The 8,376-nt window shown below is 46.3% G+C and overlaps 1 long non-coding RNA gene across 1 annotated transcript; it reads left to right on the top strand.

Moving 5' to 3' along the window:
* Nucleotides 1-2,039: 2,039 nt before the first annotated feature.
* On the top strand, nucleotides 2,040-4,981 carry LOC140070334 (uncharacterized). Its single transcript, XR_011848906.1, has 2 exons — nucleotides 2,040-2,582; nucleotides 3,371-4,981. It is a non-coding gene; the product is annotated as an uncharacterized lncRNA (long non-coding RNA).
* Nucleotides 4,982-8,376: the final 3,395 nt, after the last annotated feature.

Here is an 8,376-nt window from a genome sequence, read left to right as displayed (position 1 = left end):
TTGACGCTACAGTAAGCTGAAGTTGTTTACAGAAGGGGGCAGATCGCTGCATTTAGAGTTCTCCCTGACAATCTAAAAAAGACTTGAAGGAAGTTATTTGGTTGTGGAACAAGAATACAGTATGATGTGATGTCCTCCTGTGTACCCCCATGAACAGACTAAGCAAGAACAAGCCCCCCAACTGTATTACAGAGCCTATGACTGACTTTTGTTCCTTTTTGAATAAAAACCAACATAAGTGTACCTGGATTTTGTTGAGATGTTGGAGTCTGGCCAAAAGTTTATAGATAGTTAAGAGAATCCTATATGTCTGGATGAGATAAAGCGGAGACGCACACGGTAATGGAAGAGTCCCATGGGAACGGTTTGCAGCTTTGGGACACATGGGGAATGACCTGACAGTGTAGTGTAGTGGGTTGTTACCAAAGGTGTTAACGGACTAGAGACATCTCTACCAGACTCGCATATACAAGGACTGATAAGCTGATGATTGTGACTGAAAGCCAGAGGGAAACAGAGACCAGTTTCACAGACCACGGCAAAGTGACACTGACAACATTTCCAATAGTCTCAACCGACCGACCCAAGTGGGCGTGTTTTCGACGGTGGGGAGGAGACATTACTATAGTGAGTGGCGGAGACGCCCCCAACAGGGCAGGACAAGGGGTGGTGGTAATGGACAGGGATGTCAGCAAGAACAGTCCCCCTTCTGAACGGCCCCCCCAAACAGAGTTAGTGCCTTTCATTGTAGAACTGATGTGTGACTCTCCACTGATGTGTAGCCCGATGATTTTAGCCCATTTCCGGTCAAGAAAAAAACTCAGAAAGAACAGCCGGATACATGTAGCATGGTCCATGACCTCCAAGCTGCCAATGAGTGTACTGAAGCCCAGTGGTCCCTAGCCCAAACTGGCAGCAGTCCCCAGGGTGATATATTATTTACTGTTATTGATTTGGCAAATGTTTTCCTCTCTGTGCCCCTACATGAAGATTGCCAGTACCTATTTGCCCTTACCAGTTCAGTATTCCAGTATACCTGATGCAGATTCCCACAAGGGGGGTAAAACTCACCCAGCCAATACCCCACGGCCCTACAGGGAGTAGACTGGCAGACTAGTCCCTTACTGGATGTTCTCCTTTTCAGTATGCGGAGGACCTACTGTTGTTGTTTGCCAGGATGCATTTATTGACCTTATGTGTGTTTTCTGTTCCAGAAGGGTTGCAAGGTTTCCAGAGACAAACTCCAGAGTACTGCCAGGAGAAGGTGGTCCTCCAAGGCCACTGCTTCTCAGCCACAGGCAGATATCTGACAGAGAAAAGAAAGCTGGCTATCCAGAATATGCCCCTGCCCTGAGGCCCTAAGCCTCTTCACATGTTTCTAGGACTGGCCAGCTCCTGCAGCCTAGGATAAGGTCTGCTGCCTCCAGCCCAATGCTGCCCCTTTCTGACTGAATTGCCTCTTCCCCATTTGCCCTTAGTCAGGAGGCAATTGATGCATTCCATAGCCTTAAGCTGGCAAATCCTGTCTGCCCCGGCCCTAGGCACATCCCACTGAACCAGACCTTTTATTTTATTTTGCACTGAGTATATAAGCCACAGGTGTCCTAGCCCAGGAACGTGGTGGCCTCCCAAGTGGCCCGTTATTAGGCCCGGTTAGACTCAGTCGTGAGGGGAGCCCCTCATGTGTCAGTAGCTGCAGCCAGCAATCTGCTCACCAAGGCCAGTGAGTTGATCCTAGATTACTCAGTTACAGTGCAAACCCCACATACCTTGCACGGTGTCCTCACCCAAGTACAGCCCAAGCATCTGAGCCAAGGCCAGACAGCTCAGACTCCAGTGTGCACTCCTGATGCCCCAGGATACACTCATAAGGTGCACAGCTCTGAATCCTTCATTCTATCGCCAGTCTGCCAGGATTCAGAGAGGGGGGAGAGAAGGGTGAATAACCCAGATGTTGAGTTTTTTCTCATAGATGGCTCCAGGTCTGCAGGAGAAGACAGACGGTTCTACACTGGATATACAGTGGTCAGTAGCGCACATGAGGTGGTACAAGCAGAACCATTCCCTCCACACAGGTCAGCGCAGGAGGTGAAGTGACGGCACTCAGGGAAGTGCTACAGCTGGTGGAAGGTAAAAGGGCAAACATCTATACTCAAGGTATAGTTCTGGGGCCTAAACACGACTATGAACCCATATGGAAGGCTAGAGATTTCCTCACCTCTGCAGGGACCCCCTTTAAGCATGGCACGCTGGTTAAAGAGCTCATGGATGCTCTCTTACTTCCACAAGAGGTGGGGATAATAAAAGTAAAAGCACACACAATTTGGTAACTCCACAAGCCAAGGGCAAGTATGTGGCTGACGGGATGGCGAAGGCAGCTGCACAGATGGAACCCAGAGACTGTCCTGAAGTCTCAGCGCTGAGTTCTGAGCTAAAAGCTGCTGTCCACAGGTGCTCCAGTCCCTGGTGGCCCGAGAGTCATCAGAAGTGAAGGAAGTGTGGAGGAGAGCTGGAGCCCAGATGCCGATGGGACCTGGATGCTGGGAGAGAGGGTGTGCCTGCCCGGAGCCCTGCACCCGACAGTAAGTCAAGTAGTCCACGGACACACACACATATCCAAAACAGCCATGCTAGTGCTCATAAACGCAAGTGGTTTGCCCCGGGCATTACTACCCCTGTCACTAGAGTAGTGAAAGCCTGTATAGTCTGTGCCCACCACAGCCCGGGTAAGGTGGTAAAGACCCCACGGAAGGTGACACCCAAGCTGCTGTATCCCTTCCAAAGACTGCAGATGGATTTTATCCAGCTACCAAAAAATGGTACGTAGGAGTACGTGCTTGTGTGCATTGATCTCTTTCCAGGGTGGCCAGAAGCTTCTCCCATGACCAAGGCTACTGCCAGAGCTGCAGCCAAAGAAGTTGGTGAGTGAGATTTTTCTGCAGGTTTGGACTTCCAGAGACCATAGAGTCCGGTCGCAGAACCCACTTCACTGGACAGGTAAAGACCTGAAACCTTGTCCCTCCTGGGTGTAGAACAGGCCCTGCACACCCCATAACCTTCCCAAGTTGGTAGTGCGTTTGAGATACTTTAAACTGCACTCTTAAGTTAGAGATCCAGAAGGCCATGGAAAAAAAAAACAGGGAAACCATGGCGCGAGTGCTTTCCTGCTGCCCACTATTCAGTTAGGACCACACCCACCAGAAAGATGGGATTGTCCCCCTTTGAAGTACTTTTTGGCTGTGCACCCAGACTAAGCCCCTACTTCCCACAGATCCTATAGCTGATGGCAGGAAACCAGGTGGAATGTGCCACACAGTTGAGCCAGGCCTTGGAAAAGCTCCGCAAAAGTGTTTCTGATTCCTTTTTTCAGATCCAGACAGAGACCTCAGGACGCATAACCTGAAGCCTGGAGACTACGGGTGGTGAAGAGACACCAAAGAGAGTCTGGAGCCTCGCTACGACGGTCCTTTTCAAGTCCTGCTGACCAGTGCCACGTCTGAAGCTAGAGGGAAGTCAGCACGCTTCCACACTTTCTATTGCAAACTTACTTCTTGCTAGCTGGTCTCTTCTGACTGACTGTATGCTCAGGGACACCCCAACCATGACTATCACTGTATCTATAGGGCTGACCAGGATGCGGGTAGGAGACTTTACCTACGGTTGGTGCAACAAGACAATGACCTTCTTTAACATTGACAGCACAGGTAACCCTGTATTAGCAGTGTCTGATGTGTACTGGATTTGTGGGGATAGGAGAGTCAGGCCAGGCCTAGAGGCTGGGAAGGTGAGTGTGCTGCGATAAGATTTGTGCATTCCTTCCTCGTGATCCCCAGGGATAAGGTTGATCAGACACATAAAGAAAAGGCAGAGAATCCCAAAGGATTCTGGAGGTCTGAGAGAAGCACCTAGATGACAATGTTTATACAGATACAGTGGGAGCACCAAGGGGGGTCCCAGATGAGTACAAGGCCCACAATCAGATATGGACAGGTCTTCCCCAGAGAGCTATGAGTAAAGATGTTGGTTGGGTAACTGTTTTTATTGTAATCAACAGAGACTTGTGAATTATATCAGAGATGCTTCCCAGAACCGCATGGATTTGGACATGACCCTTGCTGAGAAGGGAGGAGTCTGTAAGATGGTGGGAGTGACTTGTTGCATGTACATCCCGGATGACATCGCCCCCTATGGATCGATTACCCATGCTTGTGAAAAGATTGAAGGACTGTCCAGGGAACTCAAGAGAAACTCGGAAGTGGACGCTATATCCTTCACTTTGTGGATGGGGGATTGGAAGGGTTTCCTTTAAGTGCGGATGATATTGGGGATTGTGATTTTGCTCTTGTCACTTAGTGTGTGTTATGTGGTCCCCCCCATCAAGTCCACCTAGTATCATGGGTATCAGTAGTTAGACAAGCCAAAGACCCCTTACTCAAGTTACCTAAATTTGCATAATGAAGATATCCCTCTAAGATCAACCACCCCTGAAACATATCAAACAGCCCCTGGAGTAGGGAACGGTAGAGTAGAGATTTGATTCCCATATGTGAAAGTCCACTAAATGGGGGCACACCCAACAGGGGTCTGCTGTCATCCAACTGGTGAAGAGGAGAACGATGCACATATGGGCAGATCTGTAGGTCCTTCTAGACTAAGAGTAGCTGAGAGAAATTCCAGGATTTAGGGGGGACTGTTAAGGTAAACCTGCTGATAGATCAAATCCTGTCATTTCTACTTGTTCTATTTTCCTAAAATCATTGTAACAGAGACTTCATTATAAGATGGCGCCGGCATCGTGATCATAACGAAAACAATTAAAGCTAAAGAATGTCAACAAGACTTCAATCCTGACGTCAATAAGCAACAGCAAGGAAGTTCTCCAATCAAGAGACTACACGAGCTGGGAATTCTCCGCCCCTTCTGCTTCTTCCATAATTTCTATATAGTTTTGTGAAACCAAATAAAGTTCTAGCAGTGCAGATTTGCCATGGCCATGATCGCATGAGTGAGATTTAAATCAGCAAATGTGTCTGAATTAATTTCTTATGATGTGCACACATGCTTATTGATTAGAAACACGCAGCCAACGCACACTAAAAGAGGATGTCTTGAATCCTACCCTAACATCTATATACTGAGTGGACACGTGCAGAGGCTATCTATATACTGAGTGGGCACATACAGGGGCTTTCTATATACAGAGTGGGCAAGTGCTGGAGAGCAAGAGATTGTGCTGTCCAGTGGGAAGGTACGATGTTCAGGCGGGCGAGAGGATGTGCCGACTGTCACAGGAGGGCGGCTCAGCATGGCATATGGGGCCTGTTTACTGCTGTGCTGTTAGCAGGGAGTGAAGGGCCAGAGAGAACGGTACTGATCAATTTTGCTTCCCTACGGCTGTTGTTACGCCACATGCAGGGGCGATCTACATACTGAATGGGCATGTGCAGGGACTATCTATATACTGAGTGGGCACATGCAGTAGAGTAGGATACTGTCAAAAGAGTCTAGCTTGTCATGGCTTAAAAATGTTTTGATAAAAAAAAAATTGTGTATACAATGTTATGTATTAATGTGGTAATGGACACCAGTGGGGAAAGGGGGCACAAAAATCTTACAGTGGGGGGCCCCAAAATTCCTAGTGCCGGCCCTGGTCATAAGTATTCAGACCCTTTGCTTTATAGTGAGTAGAAGCACATTTTGAGCTAGTATGGCCATGATTCTACTTGGGAATGTTTTTCACACCATGGGGATCCTCTGCCATTGTTCCCTGCAGATCCTCTCCAGTTCCCTCTGGTTGGATGGTGAATGCTGGTGGAAGCTATTTTCCAGTCTCTCCAGAGATACTCAATTGGGTTTTGGTCATAGCTCTTGCTGGGCCAGTCAAGAATGGTCACAGAGTTGTTCTGAAGCCACTGCTTTGTTATTTTAGCTGCTTTTGCAACCTTGGCCAGAATTCTGCATTGCCAGAATTCTGTCTCTGAGCTCCTTGGGCAGTTCTCGTATGCTCTGACATGCACTGTGAGCTGTGAGGTGTTGGATAGACTGGTTTGCATCTTCTCTAATCAAGTCCACTAAGTTTAAGTAAGCTGGATTCCAATAAACTCCAATAATGGAGTAGAATAAGAGGAGCAGAAGGAAATGAACAGGATGTGAGTTAAATTTGAGTGTTGCAACAAAGGGTCTGAATACTTATGACATGTGATATTTCAGTTATTCTTGTTTCATAAATTAGCAAACATATCTACATTTCAGATGGGTTGCATTCGTTTACATTAATAAGAAAAAAAGAACTATTTTTGATCTTACCAATTTGCTGCAATGAAACAAAGAATGGAAATTTAAAGGGTTCTGAATACTTTCCATACCCCCTGTATATAACAGACTACACAGGTTCTGTTTGTTGTCTGTAACCATGGAGACACACAGGACTCCAACTGACATAGCACCTTTAGGGCTAAGATGATTTTCGGGATCGATAATCCCTGTGCGTAGACATTGCCCATTAAATATTATTCTGAGCTACAGAAGAGATCTCTAGCTGCATGCCTCCATATCAGGTCTATCTTCAGTACCTTCTATAAGTAATAATAATGTTGCATTATTATGTGGCTGCTCTGAACTGATTTACACAATTTCCCTAAACAATCCCAACCACAAAAATCCAATTTTCATGTCTGAATTTAATGGTGTTCAGAGTAAATGAATCTTTTTGTAATAACATTTTTGTATTTTTTCCATTTGCTGACTTCTCTGTGACATATCCACAAGGGGCACATAATTATACTACATACAGTATTACATGACAAGCTGGCGATTTGCAAACAACAAAAGGTACAACTTATTTTCAAAATTTACATTTAAATGTTATAGATGAGTCTGAAGTTTCACAATTGCAATTTCTAGATGTGTATTTAAAGTAAATGGATATCCCAAAAATGAGCATGCTTTCCATAAACATAGACCAGAGTGTTTGTCATTCCCTTAACCCCTTAACAGCACGTGGCATACTTTTATGAAGAGACCATAGCTTGTGTCATACAGCAGATGCCAGTGCTGCATGGATGCCATATTGGTGCCTGATCACCAACCTCTCGAAGTCTTCAGAGGTGGAATTGGTTGCCATGAGGCTCCCTCGCCTATCTTCTGACAATGCCTGTTACACCCAGCCCTAGGTGGATCCTGGGTGGGTGTTTCTTAAAAAGGTTCATCGTGTATCTTTGCTTGTACATGTACAAATGTATGTACAATTTAGTTGTAATATATAATGCCCAAAATTTATCAATAGTGAGGCAAACTGCACTAAGTGCCGGCTGCGCCAGATAATTGAATACTGGAGTACGGTATCCATTAATGTGGCATACCCTGCACTGCTTGGGAAGTGTGCACGAACTTATTTTGGTGCACCTGTAACATGGGGCCCACAACACACTTCTGTTGAACTTTGCATGTTAAATGTGGCACACTGTGCACCGGAACACCCATTTCAATTATGAAATTTGTGTTGCGTGAAGTAAAGTGCAGCCTACACACAAAAGGGTCGATTGAGTGACACATATGTGGCTTTGGCAGTTCTTAAATACCTGTGAAAGCAGTTTGCACATAAAAGAATGTGCAATGTCCAACAGAAAACTGGCGAAAGGTCCTTAGTTAATGTCCTTAGTTAACATTGCAGCCACCACACAAAACTGGCGCAGACAGTGCAAGCTCCAAAGTTGTTGTAGATAACGAGCGTGAAAGAGACTCAGGGCTGAGCTCTATCTTTTCTATGGCAATTGATCAGTGAAAAACACATTGCATTGCACTTGCATTGGACTATGTCTTAGAGTGCAATGCGTTTTTCATGAATCTCCACAGACTTGTATGGTGCCTTTTTCACGTGCATGACTTGCAAAAGGTGAGCATGTAGAGATTTAAATGTGTGTCAAAAAAAATGCGTGTATGTTCAAAAAAACCATTGAACACAATGGGGCACATTTACTCACCTGACCCTGGCGCATTCCCCGATGTGCATTTTCCGACAGTAATGCACTGTGCCATGATTCACCAACATTGTGCGCCTGATATCCTGCATGTGTCGCTTCCCTGATCAGGTCTGCCGGAATTCACCATCTACTTCCCGGTGTATGTAAATGCTTGCTCTTGCGACACAATTTAAATGTTAAATCCCGCACTCAATCCGAATCAGTAAGGATCGTCCAATGGCACGCCCCCCCCTCCCGTTTACTGTTGCATGAAAGCCGGTGGTGCTGCGCCAAAATCAGATCGCATACAACACAATCCCCTTCTGAATACCTGTCACAGCAGCGCAAATCCTGAAAACATCGTGAAGTCCGACGGTAATGCGATCCACTGACCCTTAGCAAATAAGCCCACGCG

The sequence above is a fragment of the Engystomops pustulosus genome, chromosome 7 (assembly GCF_040894005.1).
Source record: "Engystomops pustulosus chromosome 7, aEngPut4.maternal, whole genome shotgun sequence".
Classification (NCBI taxonomy): domain Eukaryota; kingdom Metazoa; phylum Chordata; class Amphibia; order Anura; family Leptodactylidae; genus Engystomops; species Engystomops pustulosus.
This window is presented reverse-complemented; position numbering and strand designations above follow the sequence as displayed.